At 46.7% G+C, this 16,747-nt stretch overlaps 1 pseudogene; it reads right to left on the bottom strand.

Annotated features, from left to right (window-relative positions):
- Positions 1–404: 404 nt before the first annotated feature.
- The window catches only part of LOC101660298, a 140,394-nt pseudogene continuing 124,051 nt past the window's right edge, over positions 405–16,747 (bottom strand).

Below are 16,747 nucleotides of genomic sequence, written 5' to 3'. Positions count from 1 at the left end.
CACACTTGTTTTCTACAGGGTCACACAACAGCACAGTAACGAGGACAATTAAGGCGAATATAACGTAGGCATTAGTTGAGATGATGAACAACGACGAACAGACGATGGCCCAGTGCTTATATCCGCAGCAGAATATTTCCAGATCCAAACTATGGTTACAGAAACCATTTCACCTTCCCTAACACGTAGAAAACTCTTGCTTGTCTTCCCTGCAACCAACTCTTCATAGAAACTATCTTTCTTAGCAACTAGTGTCCACGTATCCCATCTAGTCCATCCTTTATAGCCAAGTGTAATGGCACTATCAAAGAAAGCAAACTGGACAATGAGCACAGGTGTTAGCATCTATACAGCTGTTGTGGAGTGAAGGGTCCTACCATTTTCTCCCTTAACAGTCTCAGGTATCAACCGGATGTAGTTGCTGACGACCCATTCACTGATGATTTTCTAGCTCTATTGGCAAAGGAAGATTGGTGGGTACCACTTGGGCTGTTGCTGGTTCCAGACACGGGACTGGAAATGCAAACTGGGGGTGCAGAGACTGGCCTGGAGGGAGGAGGTGGAGGGAGGACCCCCGGCTGGGCTGGTGGCCTTATCTCCTCCAGAGCCACTTTCCAGTTCTCCAGTCCTGACAGTCTATCTCTCTGGTAACTGGTCTTCATTCTCTTACAAGCGGGCGGAACTCTGTATTTCAAAGGACATGGTCCATTCCAGCCCCAGGTAAAAATGTAGGCAATGTCACCTAGTGTACAGTAATCCTTTACGGGTTCCTTTTCATACATGAAACCAATCTGGACAGTGTCAGGGATATCCATTTTACTGCTGAGAAATGTTCTTAAATGCATCACAGATGTTGCTGCGGGGCATGGTAAAGATCTTTTCTCATTCACCTCCTCCGATTTCATGTTGTCTTTGTTTACATTACCATCCAATCTGTGCTAGTCAAAGAATTCCACGGACAAGCTTACTCTCGCATCATCAGTCATCATTCTCGTGTCCTCACCCGCAACTGCTCCTCAAGCCTCCTTAGAGCCATTGGCAGCATCAGCTGCCGGATGAACTGCATAAAAAGCCCTTCTTCTGTGCATTTCATTTTTGAAAAGCTCCAGAACTATTTTGTATACAACACCGTGAGGCGTTTTATCTGACCCTGTATTCAGGAGCAGGCTGGTTTTGTGAACGTGGGCATCACAGAGTGGACAATACTTGCTGGTTCCAGATACCGCACAATAAATATTTTACGGAAGGAATGTCGACCTTCTAGTGTGGTTGTGGCATCAGTGAAGTACCCTCCACAAAGCACACACATTACGTAAGGGTTTAGCTCCGTGATTTTCATTCTCATTGTTCAATGTAGTGTTGCTTAATAAAAGGTCTCTCACACTTGGCATCCAGCCACGGCTACAACTCCTCCGGAGTCCCGCCGAGCCGTGGAGCCTGGAGCCCTGAGCCTCAGCAGGCAGATGGCCAAGTGTGTTGGGCCGGAACCACTGAATTTCTGCAGCAGCTGCACCGTTTTGCATTCCCACCAGCCCTGCGGTGCTGGGGGGCTCCCATGAATCCACATCTTTGCTAGCACGTGCTGCCCTTAGTTAATATTTTTAGGTCATTGACATCCTGGTGGCTATCATCTCACCTGATGATGTAAAGACACTCCGAAATTTGAGAATCCACTGGTTAGGAAGAGAGATTGGCGAGCTAGGAACTAGTCAGGTGGTTGTGGAGAATCCCCCAGTGGAGAGGTAATTAGGGAGTGAGGGAAGGGATGCAGGCAAAGGAAGGGCCAAGGCTGTGAGAGATGGGAGGGGTAGGATCTAGGGAGACAATGTCGCCTGGGCTTCAGACCAGGGTGATGGGGAGCGTGACAGTGGCCTTGGCAGAAATAAGAAGGGTGGGAGGAAGAACAATTTAGGGGAAGATCATCTATGTTTGGGCTCGGCCACTTTGAAATGGAGGTGCTAACAGGACATTCAGGCGGGCGTGGGCAACGAAGGATCATTAGCAAATCCCAATGTGGCATCAGACATTTCCAGTTGGCTCACAGGTCTGGAAACAATGGGGCACTAATGAGGCTCAGGCCAGGGGTCAGGTCTTCTGGGAATCTATTAGCTTTCTCTGCGTGGTCACACGACACCCTCACTGAACAGCCATCTGCAGACAGAGGCCATTAGTCGTATAAAGTGGGCAGAGGAGGAGAAATGATCATGGCCGGTCCAGCCTCAGGACCTACAACCCAGCTCAAAGCACCTGCCCATCCGTGGCGGCCAGGTAGCAGCATCGTCCATGAAGCACCCACGACTGTGGCTCACTCGTGGCCCTGGTTGAAATCAACATGCACGGCCTTGCTAACACCACTTGCTAGCAGGTGGCTTTCAAAGACATATTCCAAATCCTCACAGCTGTGTTCTAAACCCTGGCCAATTATATTTCCCTGGAAAGTCATTTGGGGCAAACACCAAGAGTCACTTCAAGGACACCTTTCAAGACCAAAAGCAGGCCTTTGAGAACGGAATGTTTCTGTAGATTCAAGTCACCCCGGGGCCTTTCATCTCCCTGCACAGGAGACACTTGGGGTTCGGGAGAGGCTGGGTGGGGTGGTGCCTCTGAACCTCTAATCACCAGGCTTTCTCAAATGCACACATTTCCTTTGCTTCTTGTTTAGCTTAATGCCCGCCAAAGGGAGTCATCTGGGGACTGTCCCTGCTGGAAATGCCTCTAGAGGTTCTCTATGAAAACACACGGCCTCCATCTTTGCAAATTAGGCAAGAGCTGCCGGTGTCCCAGCAGGGCCAAGTTCAGTCTCAGGCACTCTCCAGACTGGGCTCCTTCAGCGACCACAGACACCATAGTCACTCCAGCCTGGCCTCAGTGACCCTGGGAGTGGAGCCTCGGTGCCTGACTCCCCTAAAGTTCCTCAAAACACTCATAGAACTCTTGATTAGCCCACCTGGTGAGCAGGCTCCAAGCCAGCCCAAGTATTGGAGCCTCCTGGAAAGTTCCCAAGCCTCCCGGAGGCCCCATCCCCCCAAGTCAAATCCGATGCTGTCAAGTCCAACTCACGGCAACTCCATGTGACTCAGAGTTAAACTTGGCTCCATAGGGTTTTCAATGGCGATTGTCCAGAAACAGATCGCCAGGCCCTTCCTCCAAGGTGACTCTGGGTGGACTTGTAACTGCTAACCTTCAACCGTACACACAATCAGTGACTCGGCCCTTTCCTTTGCAGGCACCAAATCCAAATGCAACTTGCCTTGTGCATAGCTTAACAGCCTAGGGTTCAAGGCCACCCTGGTCCCTGGTCTCGGTCCCCAGTCAGCTCGTGGATACATGGAACAGCAACATTGACTGGCCTTGCTTCCCATCCTGGATCATAAACTCTCAGATTGTGTGTTTCCTTTCTGGTGTGCTTCTAGTTCCACAGCCCCCACACAGCGAGAAATAATGCAGCATATATGCACTTGTGTGGTTTACAGACTTTTCAGGGTGTGGATTGTGTAGGACAAGTCAGGATGGTTCCTGAGAACATACATAATTGTCATGGAGAAGGTGCTCAATGAAAGGAAGTCCCCTTGAGGTCCTGGCCTATTATCCAGCGCATCTGCTACTGCATGTATCACGAGCTGGAGCAAGTCAGAAAGCAAAGATAGTTTAATAACAGTCCATGTATAGGGGCAGTGAAAACAAGGGATCAACATAGATCATAGATCAGCGTAAGCACAGCCATGGATTCAGACACACCAGTGCGTATAAAGTTGACGCAGGACTGAGCAATACCGTGCTAGACATAAAGGGGCCATGAGTCAGATCTGACTTGACGACCACAGTGTCGCCACTGCTCATGCCAGGAACTGAGTCCACATCAACAACTCTGGCAAGTAGCCACGTCCCCATCCCCAACTCTAGCCTTCAGAGAAGAAGTTTTCACTGATGGTTCATTCTGGGCAATGCATGTGGGACCCCAGTGACCGTTAGGGAAGCCCACACAATCCTCCCAGGTCTGCTCTGAGCACCTGTGAACTCCCAGACCACAGCAGCCCATGTGGTGGATCTACGGAGAGGTGGACTAGAGGCACCATGACGAGCTTCATGAAGCTGCTTACGAGAATTGTTGGCACATTCCCAAGGGATGACAAATCTCCTCTTACAGTATGAGCCATGGCTGTTTCAGGAGTAGAATTCCTGCCTTTCTACAGGAGGCATGGGCTAGCCACCTCACTCACAATGGCCATCCTTCCACTACTATTTATTGCAGAGTGCATGCCTCTGTGGTATTCAAGTTTTGATGAAGCTCCCGGATCAAGATGAACTAGAAAGAAAGGCCCGGCAGTCTACTTCTGATTATCAGCTGTCAAAAGGAAAAAAATGTGCCTGGCAAGTCAATTAGAATTCACAGGGCTTATTTTGGGGAGAAGCTGTTTGCAAACAGGGAGCATCCGAGCTGAAAGTGGCAGGGATTGGCATCAGCAGAGGACAGGGCTATTAAAGAGGGGGTTTCCCAACTCAATGTTGGAAGAAAGGGGTGCAGCCAGAACGCTCCTTAGCAGCCGGGTGGTGAGACTTTATTTCACCTACTTTGGACCTGGGTCTTAGTTGGGTCCTTAATCGAAGGGGGCAGGGGTCCTACAAAGGAGGACTCTCTCCAGCACTGGTTTCATGGTCAATCTGGCCTGGTGGGGACTGGTCGTGTCTCGTAATGGCGAGCCAGAACCACCTGCCGTGTCAAGTTGCCATCTGTGAAAAGTCCTTGCAGGTCGAACCCTGAAAACTCCCTCTTGTTCTGCCAAGGTTGGCAGCTGGCACACAGGGCCCTTTTGACTAATATGTTCTTAGAAAGATTTGGCACCTGGCACAAATAGGCACTGATTTTTATTTCATCGCTGGCACAACCAACTAGAACCCTGTGGTCACAATGGCCCTATCTGCAACTGACTGATCGTGGGGATGGCACAGGACCAAGCAGTCGCCCGTTCCCTTGGGCACAGGGTGTCCATGAGCCGGAGCTCATACAGGAGTGAACCACCACCGTCCTGAAAGAGAAAGACCCCGCCATCGACGCCAAGCAGAGGGCCTGCTGTGTGCGAGCAAGGAACGCTACAGAGAACGTGTGGCACAATACAGAGGGGGGAAGGCTTGGGGTGATGGTGACTCTTCAGCAGACCTTTAAAGACAAGGAGCTGATCAGGCTGAAGGGCAGGCAGGACAGAGGGCCCGGCGAAGAAGCCCCATCCTGGACTAGGCCCAAATTCAGGAACGTGCTGGACGCTCCGTGAGGGAGGCAGGGTTCTGTTCTTTCAGCGGGGAGACCACAGATGCTACCTCAACAACCCCACCTCTGGGAGGAGCAGGAGCCTTGCGGACAGTAAGGAGGCTGCCTGTTCCCGCCGAAGCCTTCTCTTGCTCTGCCCCAGAGCCCGGCTCTGGTTTCTTTTGGCAGGCACCGAACTCGCTCTCCACTGTCAGCATTATTGCTTTCCAGGAACCTCCTGTTTTTCAAGGTCTTTTTGCCAAGATATGATGTTTTGCAACCTTGACAGCCCATCTCCCTCCTCCTCCATCAAACTGATGGAGCCATTCATTTTCCAGCCCTAAGCCGCCAGGCCCCCCTCTGCCCTTGCTCCCCAGCTCACCGGAGGGTCTGGCTCAGACCCAGGGGGCTTGGAGGCAGAAGACAGGCCGGTCTGTCTCCACCAGGACTGGCAATACCGAGGGGCTGCAGGAGTCTCACTGCCCAGTAAACACCGGTGCCTGTTGGCAGATGGTCTGCAGGCACGTAGCTCTCTCCACGGCAGCCCCATAGGTTGGCAAGAGGAGCACGAGACAGCGTCAGATTGGTGCTGGGTATATTTTGAAATGAATTAAGGACAAGAGGCGTTTCTAAACAACTCGCTTGAAGATCATAAGTCAAATACATTCCATTGGTCAGTGATTCGTACTTCACCTAATTAATCGATACAGTCAATATTTATTCAGATTTCCATTGATCAGGCCAAGGGGATCATAGGTTGCTTCCTCATGAAAACAGTGCTGTGAGGCTTGCCAGGGACACTATCTGGAAATCATTTTAATCTGACCTTGCAAATCAGCACTGGATTTCCTAGCCCACAACTGCTACGTCATTAACACAAACCCAAACATCTATCTTAAGGATGGAGGGTCTGTTATTAATATTTATTCAGCTCTGGGCCATGGGTTGTTCTAAACGTGTTGTATGTGCTAACGTGTGTCATTGGAAAGACTCCTATGTCCGGAGAAGAAAAAGCAATGTCCTGCATTAAAGTCGCCCATGATTCCTTATGCTGAGCTCCCACGGTGACCCTCAACAAGCAGTGTCCACAGAGGCAGCAGTCAAGAAGTCCACGGGTGGATCGCATTGGGCAGACCTGCTACAAAGGAATTCTTTAAAGTTCTCAACCTGTGGGGCATCACCCCTTTGGGGGTCAAATGACTCTTTCACGGGAGTCACCCGATTCATAACAGTAGCAAAATTAGAGTTATGAAGTAGTAACAAAAATAATTTTATGGTTGGGGGGGTCACCACCACCTAAGGAACTGTATTAAAGGATTGCGGCATTAGGAAGGTTGAGAACCACTGCTTTGAAGTATTAAAAAGAAATGGGAATGCATCAATAGAAGTACCATGTGCCCCATGTAGATGATCTATAATGTTCTCCACTAAAACGATAATGATGCCTCTAAAATGTACCAGGGACGTAACATGACCATAGATGTATGAGTGGATTTATCTCCATGTGGAGCCACTTTAAATTTGTTCCAGTTTTATTTTTTATACCCTTTGCTGTCTTCTCTACGGAGGTTTTCCTCAGTTCTATTGTGCCATCATGATCGGGCCTTTTTGTCTGCTTGGTTCTGCTCGAAAATTTTTCTGCGTACGGAATCCAGGATGAGTAAATCTTTAGAGACAGTACCTGGACTTGGTAAAGAGGAGGGCAGTGAAAAAGAGGAAGCCCCTTGACAAGAGGGATGGACACAGTGGCTGCAGCAGTGAGCTCAAACACAGCAATGGTGAGCACGGTGCAGGGAGGGCGGTGTTTCTTCTGTTGTGTACAAGTCTCTACAATTCAGAACCAACCTAATGACACTGGACACAACAGCATCGTAGGGGAGACTGGGGGAAATGGGAAGCTAACAACAGTGATTGCTAGAAAGAAAGAATGTTCTCGAATGGATTGTAGTGGCGATTGTACAACTCTTCTCAGAATGGTTGAACGATTAAATTATTATCGTTGTTTGATGCCCTCTGGTGAGTTCTGACTCATAACGACCCTGCGCACAACAGAGCAAAACCTTACATGTGACATAATTCATATATCATACAACTCAATGTGAGCTTTCTATTTCCCCCTACCTGCCAGAAAAGTTCGGTTCAGGGTCATTACTTAGAGTGCCCTGGCATCTTTACTTGCCTCGCATGCATGGGAAAGTTGGACATTGAATAAGGGAAACCGAAGATGAGAGTGAATTGTGGTGCTGGAGAAGAATATTGAAAGTCTCACGGACTCCCAAAGGGACAGATCAAGCTGTCTTGGAAGAAGTATGGCCAGAGTGCTCATTCAAGGCAAGACTTAGTTTTACATACTTTGTTTTACATATGAATGATAAGTCAATGAAACTATGGTTTTTTTTTTTTAAAAGCAAAGCGGTCACTTTGATCATTAACATGCGCCCGATGAGTCATGTTCTTGTCAACGACGCCTATGCATGTGAAAGCTGGACAGTGAAAAAGGAAGACGGAAGAATGGACAACTTCAAACTGTAGTATCGGTGAAGAATATTGAATGGGCCACCGCAAGACGGAACAAGTCAGCCTTAGGAAAATAATGATGCAATCGGAGTATTACTTAGAAGCAAAGGTGATGGTGAGGCTTCTGCTGTCTCACTGTAGACCCATCCTCAGAGAAAACGAATCACTAGAAAAGAGCAGGTTTAATGAAAGAGCTGTTCGAGGCTGCAAGGTCAACTTATAGCAACACTATGAGCAGAAAGGGCATGGGGATGGGGACCACATAGGGCCTCCTCTGGTTCCAGTCAAAGAAGAATCCAACCCCACAGCAGCCCATGGCTGATTACCACAAGGCAGAGGTCAGACATGCCTTCACCTCCCTCTATCGTGTATCCTGTTCTGACCCCAATCGCCCCTCCCATGCCACTCTACTTCTTTACTGGGTTCCCTAATCCTTTGCGATGGCCACATACAACTCACAGACAACACTCATGAAGGAGGAGTTTCTTGGGGAAGTTGACAGGTTACCGGAAATCAAGAGCAGAAAAGGTCACAGCAGCACTGCTCACCCAGCAGAGGAGTCTCTCGGGTCCTCAGCCTCAGTCCTTTGGCCGCTGCCTCTGACTCACAGCCACATAGTCTCAGCACGGTTCCTTGGCTGCCTCCACCACTCCAGGCAGGGAACTTGCATGTTCCCCGCTAGTAGCCCTTCTCCGTTAGCAGTCACAGGAATCTCTCTTCCTAACTCAGAGCGGTCTCTCTTATAAGCTGGGGAATGGCAAAACCGACCAGTCCCCGAGTAAGAATCTTCTCCTCTCTCATTGCATGATGCAACTCAATCACCTGGTGGGAGCTGTTGCGAACTGGATAGAGGAGCCATAAGGAATTCACTTGACTTCGCCACACCATGTGTCACAGTGAAATGTCCACCCAGTCCTGTGTCAACTTGCAACAGTAGGTCTGTGTGAGTCCATTGTGGCTCCTCTGTTTCACTGACCCAGTACTTGACTAAGCATAGTATCCTTCTCCAGGAACTGGCACCTCCTGATGACATCTTTGCAAGTGAGTGAGACAAAGTCTCCCCATCCTAGATACTGAGGGATATTCTGGTTTCACTTCCAAGATAGACTGGTTCATTTTGCCGCGAGTTCATGGGCAAGTCAATATTCTTTGCCAGCGCAACCCTCTGAATGTGTTAATTCTTTTCTTTCTTTCTGTTGCCCAAATTCTGCTGCATTCATATAGTGGTTCAAATGAGCACCACTTGGGTCAGTGTCCCTTAAATCACCAAAGCGACATCTTTGCTTTTTAAGATTATGAAGAGATCTATGGCAGCAGATTTTCCCAGTGCAACATATTGTTTGATTTCTTGACTTCTGCTTTCCATTGGTGTGGATGGTTGATCCACATTCAATGAAATCTTTGACAACATCGACATTTTATTCACTCATCATGATGTTGTTTACTGAGCTGTCATAAAAAAAACCCACTGCTAGCGAGTTGATGCCGACTCATAGCAACCCTTAGGAATTTCTGAAACGGTACCTCTTTATGGGAGTTGAAAGTCACGTCTTTCTTCCAAGAAGTGACTGGTGGTTTCAAACTGTTGACCTTACAGTTAGCAGCCCAAATTGTAACCAGTGCTCTACCAGGGCTAGTTGTAAAACGTTTTGTTTCCATTATGTGGAGATGTTATCGATACCGAAGGCTGTGATCTTTGATCTGCATCAGTAATTGTTCCACATCCCCTTCACTTTCAGAATGCAAGGCTGTGTCCCTTGCATTTGTCAGGTGGTTAAAGAGTCTTCCTGATACCTTGTTCCACTTCATATAATTCTATTTCCCAGGTTATTTTCAGGGAAAACAAGGCAAACTTTCAAAAATATTAATTAGCATAATATTCTCAACAGTGGACTAAAACACACGAACTATTATAAAGATGATGTATGGCCATGCTTGTGTTAGTCTGGGTAGACCAGAGAAACAAATTCATAGACATGCGTGGGTATAAGAAAGAATTTCATATAAAAGAGCAATTTTTTAATTAAATACTTTTATTGGGGGCTCTTACATCTCTTATCACAATCCATACATTCATCCATTGTGTCAAGCACATTTGTACATATGTTGCCATCATTATTTTCAAAGCATTTTCTTTCTACTTGAGCCTTTGATAGCAGCTCCTCATTTTTCCCTCCCCCATCCTTCCTCCCTCATGAACCTTGATAAGTTATAGATTATTTTCATAACTTACATCATCTTCTGTAACCCTTCATCCACTTTTCTGTTGTTCGTCCTCCTGGGAGGGGGCTATATGTTGATCCTTGTGATTAATTTCCCCTTACTCCCCCTCACCTTCCCCTTATCTGCCTGGTATCTCTAGTCTCATTATTGGCCCTGAGGGGTTTATCTATCCTGGGTTCCCTGTGTTGCAGACTCTTATCTGTAGCAGTGTGCATGTTCTGGTCTAATCTGATTTGTAAGGTAGAACTGAGGTCATGATAGTGGGAGGGGGGAGCATTAAAGAGCTAGAGGAAAGTTGTGTGTTTCATTGGTGCTACACTGCACCTTGATTGGCTCATCTCTTCCTTGTGAACTTTCTGTGAGGGGATGTCCAATTGTCTACAGATGGGCTTTGGGTCTCCACTCCTCTCCCGTCCCCACCCCCAACCCCCACCATTCACATCAGTATGATTTTGTTTTTGTGTCTTAGATGCCTTATCCTATGAAAACCTCATGATCACACAGGCTGGTGTGCTTCTTCCATGTGAGTTTTGTTGCTACTCAGCTAGATGGCTAGATGGCCACTTGTTTATCTTCAAGACTTTAAGACCCCAGATGCTATATCTTTTGTTTATATTGAGAAAATATCCCAGCCCAGTCCAGATCAAGTCCATAAGTCCTATATTACCCCATGCCTCTGATACCAGTCCATAAATTTCTCTTTAGACTCCTATAGCACATGCAATTATGACAAATGCAGGAAGATCACGGGCCAGTGGGTAGAAAGTCTTGTGGATCCAGTGGCAGTGGAAGCATCTCAACACTGGCACAGGTCTCCTCCAGCTCTCTGAGTGTCTCAACAGCAGGAAAGGGAAGACAGAGAGAGTGTATAGCTCGCCTCCAGGGAGGAAGACAGGAGTTCCCAGAATCCTCAGGAGAAGACCATGCCCACACAGAGGCATTATTTGCTACGACCTGATTGACAGGCTTGACCCCACCCCTTTGCTCAAGTTGACAGGAGATTATGTAACTGCCACAATGCTCTACTCTGATATGAGGTCACTCTGTGTCAGAGCTAACGCAATGACAATGAATAACAATACACTGTGCTTTTAATTCAGAGCCTGAATTATTCTACCCGTGTTCCTGGGAGTCTTGTGTAAGCCACCAGCTAATCCAGGACTTAGTTTCCTCACTTGTAGATTGTAGACCATTCCCAGCTGCTAGTGGAACCTTGGCGAGCAGCCACTCTAATAATGACCCTGAGCTTCTCGGGCAAGTAGGGAAAATATAAACCTCAACTAGAACCTAATAGCCAGGCGACTTCCTCATCTAAGCCTGATATTGCACTAGCCATGAGTAGGGACACCAGACAGGCAGTAGTCCAGTCTCAGGGACTCTGTAGGAAGACAGGATTATAGTTGAAAATGTTAGCTGGAGGAGAAGGGACACAGATGAACTAGGAATTGAGGCCACAGATTCGCTTACATTCCAACTCAGTGACTCAAAGAACCTGAACTTTATCAGATGTTCGTCGTGACTCCCCATTGTCCCAGGCAATAGGAGGAACTGTTATCGTTAGGAGCTTGTCCATAGCGACCTTGTGCACAACAGAATGAAACACTGCCTGGTCCTGCACCATCCTCCTCGCCATTGTTTCTATGCCTGAGGCCATTTTTGCAGCCACCATGCCAACTGATCTCATCAAAGGCCTTCCTCTCTTTTGTTGCTCCTCCACCTTACCAAACATGTGTTCTCCAGGCACTGGTCTCTCCCGATGATATGTCCAAAGTATGTAACATGGAGTCTTGCCATCCTTGCCTCTAAGGGGCTCTCTGGCCTTACTTCTTCCAAGACAGATCACTTTGTGGGTACTTTTAATATTCTTTTCCAGCACCACAATTGAAATGCATCTTCTTGGGTCTTCCTGATTCAATGTCCAACTTGCCCATGCATAGAGGTGATTGAAAATACCATGGCATGAGCCAGGTCACCGTAGTCTTCAAACTAACATCATTGGATTCAACAGGCTTGTGAAGCAGAGTTGCCCAGTGCAACATCTCTTGACTGCTCCTTCCGTGAGCATTGCTTGTGGATCCAAGCGAGATGAAAGCCTTGACAATCTTTTCTCCATTTACCACGATGCTACCCATCTGTCCAGCTGTGAGGATGGAGGTCTTCTTTACATTGAGTCATAATCCATACTAAAAGTTGCAATCCTTGATCTTCGTCAGCAAGTGCTTCAAGTCCTCCTCACTTTCAGCAAGCAAGATTATGTCATCTGCATAGCTCAGGTTGTTAATAAGCCATCCGCCCATGCTAATGCCACTTATTTCTTCATATAGTTGTAGGAAGATTAGGGTGGAGCACAACCCCTTACTCAGGACACCGAGCTGCTGATGTTTCTTTGGATGGTATAGCCAACTTCACATCTAAGTAGACTTGTGGAGAGCTTCTTCGCTGTTTGCTGTTCTGGATCCTGCCTCTGGCTCATCCAGGTTTAGTTCTTCGAACTTGAGCCAATGGCCTGTCATATTGCCTATTGACCCTGGGAGCTATCAGAGCCTGCCATTGACACGCAGACATTGGACTCATCTACCTCGATATCTATCAGCTTCTAGTCTTCCAGCTTCCTGGTTCATCAGCCTTCAGCAACTACGTGAGTCAGGAAAAGCCTCCAGTTTAACATCTGACCCACAGACTTGAACCAGAGGGGACTTATTTGCTTCTACAATTGTGTAAGTCACTTTCTTGGTATAATTATTAAAATATAAGTACATGTAGGACTGGGCGGTGTTTCATTCTGTTGTGCATAGGTCACTATGGATTGGAACTGACTCAATGGCACCTAACAGCAACAATTATAATATGATTACATATAATTATATTGTAATATATAATTATAACATATAATTATGTACGTATAATTGATTTTACTTCTCTAGAAAACCCAGCCTAGACCACCACCACCCCTTGTATGACTTAGGTAAGATTCATGGATGCCCCCTTATTTATTAATGAAAAGGCTAGACTCAGAGTCTCCAAATGCCCATTCCTGGCCTCATAAGTGAGTGACTGAATTGCTTGTCCTCGCTGATCAATGAGAAACAAAGTACTTGTTCATAAGGGCCTCTCTTGGAGAGTAAGTTGGTCTCCACGTAAAACTTCCTCTGCTCTACTAGCTGATGACACCACCCTTTCACTACACTTCTTCTCCTACATTTTTCTAGTTTTATTAACTTTCCCAAAATTCACTGCCATTGAGCCAAATCCAACTCCTGTAAATCTTCATGAGAGCCTACAGTCTCATCTGTCTCCCAAGAAGTGGTTGGTGGTTTTGAACAGCTGATCTTGTGGTTCAGTCCGGTGATTGATTATCCAACATTGCCAATAGGGATCCTTGTTTATCTTCAGTCTCCACAAAAGAAAATGCTTCTGCCCTGATCCTTTGAGATACTCACCGATCTTATGGTCACAGACTTTCCCCACTGTAGTAACCCCACCCCACTACTATAGTAATCACTTTCCCTTGTTTTATCTGAGTGTTCAGACAAATTGCCACAACTCTTTCTAGAGACTCTTTAGAGGAGGAAAGCAATTGTATGGATTCCTCCACCCCCTTGTATGAAGGATACAGTCAGAACAAGTTATAGCAAGCCAGGGAAAGAGCACCAGGCCAGACCTGCGGATGGGCTGTGTCTATGAGCCACTGTCTCTAGGAACCTCTTTGAAGAGACAGACAACTGAACAGAACAATCGTTATGCTTAATGATGTCCTGTATTCCTGAGGCAGGCATCATAAGAACCTGCCTCCCCTCTGACGGCTGCATCAGCCTTTGTGGACCCAAGAGATTGTTTGAGATGTTCTCCGAAGAAACCCTGGTGCCTCCCAGCGCTGGTCCTTTCCAGGCCCCACGAAGAGGCAATTGAGCATAAACCTCATTAATAAAACAGTCAAATATTGAGTACTCTATTGACGATATAGAGAAAGGCTATAAAGACGATATAGAGAAATGCTGGACTGAAGAGGTAGGGAGGTGAACTCTAGCCTGGCTAGGCCACGTGATGACTCAGTTCTTCTGGGGGAGTCACTGAGTCGCTCTCAACGTTTTTCTTGGGGCCCATAAAGCAGGGACATCCACGCTCTCTGTTCTATTTCCCTCACAGGATGGTGGGGGAAGGAGGCAATACAACCAGCCAGAGATGGTCCCTACAATTCAACGCCAGTGACTGCAACGTGCCCAACGTCATTTGGATGTTGCTCATAGCACTTTCATTTATTCATCTTAGGAAAGAAACAGGGTGAGTTGTGTGAAATTCAAAGCCAAACCAAATCCGATGCCTAGGGTTTTCAGTGAGTGGCGGCATAGAGGGTCACTGGTTGGGCTACTAATGGCAAGGTTGGCAGTGAGAAAACACTAGCCATGCCATGTGAGAAAAATAAGGCTTTCGACTCCTGTAAAGAGGAACAGTCTCAGACGCTCACGCGGGTTCTAGTCTATTCTGTCCTTTAGGCTCGCTATGAGTTAGACTCTACTTGATGGCAGTGAGCTTAGTTCTTGGGTTTGGGATTTTTCTGAAACAGATCACCAGGCCTTTCTTCTGAGGTGTTTCCAGGGGAGTTAGAACTGCCAGCCTTTATGATAGTAGATGAGAAGAAATCATTCGTGCCAGCCAGGGATCTTTACAGGCCATCATGAAGGTGTAAATTAGTCCTTTGCAGCTAAAATAATAATCATACTAATTGGTTGCCAGATTTAGGGGAAGGAAAAGAGGATGAATTAGTGCACAGGGAATTTTTAGGGCATTGAAGCTGCTCTGTAAGATACTGTGATGGTAGGCACACAGCATTATGCAACTGCCTCAGGCCACAGGGTTCTACACCACAGAGTGAACCCAATTGCAAAGCACGGGCTTTAATTAGTAATAATGAATAGGCTCATCAGTTACAACGCATATACCACAGGAATGCAAAATAGTAATAAGAGGAAAAATTGCATATAGGGGAAGGGGGGCATGTAATAACTCTCTGTATTTTCTGCACAATGTCTTCAAACCTAAGGTTGCCCTAAAGAGCTAAGTCTATTTAACTCCAGCCTCTGATTCTTGCTCCTAAATCATTAGAGGGAGGCATGTGGAGTGAACGCGATGGAAAGTGAGGCTGCTGGGTCTCTTTGGTCTACACCATTCAAAAAGCATTTCACCATGCGATTGTGAAGAATACTGATAGTACCAGGCACTGCCAAAGAATAGGCACTTCTTTCTGGCAGAGAGGCATCCAGAAAGCTTCTTAGAAGCACAGAGGGAGAGACACCATCTCTCATGGGACATGTTGTCAGGAGAGAGCAGGCCTTGGAAAAGGACATTATGCTTAGTAAAGTGGAGGGCCAGGGGAAAAGAGAAAGAGCATCAATGAGATGGACTAGTATGGTGGCCATAACAGTGGACCCAATCATACTCGTAACAATAATCGTGCGGATGGGACAGGACCAGGGAGTGTTTTGTTCTGTTGTACAGAGGGTCCTTGGAATTGGAGCTTATTTGATAGAGCATAACAACAACAACAACAACAACTGCATACTTTCCTTATTTGTTCTTCCCAACGACCATCACATAGATGTGAAGAACAAATGGCACCAGACAGATACAGAGACTGAAGAACGGAGCTGACGAGTGCTGTGGTCCTGGCTACTTAGTATTGAACGCGGGTCCCTGCTTCCCACTGCATCTCATAATCTTGTATCCACCCTTCAAGTGCTGAAACTAACAAAAGATTCCAGCAACTTGAACAAAGGCATTTTTTTCTGAAATTCAGCAAGCCGACACCCATCTCATACTACTTATGAAATATGTCAATCTACAGATAGATATCAAACCTATTAGGGGCACAGAATTGAGTCAGAATCCAAAAAGGACATTGAAGTAAATTGGCTGTAGCATTGCATGTCTAAGAGTTTCCTAGTGGAGACAAAACAAAGATACGAAACACAAAAAGGATGGAAACTGGCACACAGGGCATGACCCACGGTAGGCTCAAAGTGAATGATGGAATAATGGGTGATCGAATTAATTAGTTCAAACTAATTAATGAAAAATATACTAAGAGGCAGGCTGTAAAGATCAAGGAGGTTTTAACAAGAGATCAGTTGAAGGTCAATATTGTTAGAGGAGATGTCATGGAAAAGGAGATACTGGACATTAACAGATCAGTAAAGAGTTTATTCTGGGGGGAAAGAGTGAAGATGGGCTAGGTAAGAAGCAAAAAACAAAACGAAGTCCCAGGCTGTGGAATATAAAAGGTCTGTGTGATGCAGTGGTGTGCTGATTCTTTAAAAACCAGCTCTCCCGGGAGAGAAGGGGAGGAAGCGCTAATCTTGTAGCACTTGCCAATTCCCATGGTGTAAACACTCCCAATATGACCAACGTGTGAGAACAGATCTCAGAGGAAAGGAATCCTTTGGAAAATGTTGATTTGGGAATTTTCGTCCAGAGGTAGCAGACTGGGGAGCTTGACGATCAATGAACTCTGAAGGAAAACATGCAAAGAAGAAGGCCTGAGCTCGATGCCATTTGGGGACGTGGGAGCAGGGAGAGATGCCACACAAGATCAAAGCAGAAGTCATCTGGGACTAGGAAAAACCAGAGCAGAGAGCCACAGATAACAAGATGGAGAAGGGCATATCCAATACCTTAGGGATGCTAAATAGGCTACTTTTTCAGAAAGAAAGGGTAACGATCAGGGGATTCCATGCCACCACCACCACCCCTTACACACACCCTGCC

The sequence above is a fragment of the Echinops telfairi genome, unplaced genomic scaffold, assembly GCF_000313985.2.
Source record: "Echinops telfairi isolate 266 unplaced genomic scaffold, ASM31398v2 ScPeMD7_7469;HRSCAF=8507_0, whole genome shotgun sequence".
Lineage (NCBI taxonomy): Eukaryota > Metazoa > Chordata > Mammalia > Afrosoricida > Tenrecidae > Echinops > Echinops telfairi.
This window is presented reverse-complemented; position numbering and strand designations above follow the sequence as displayed.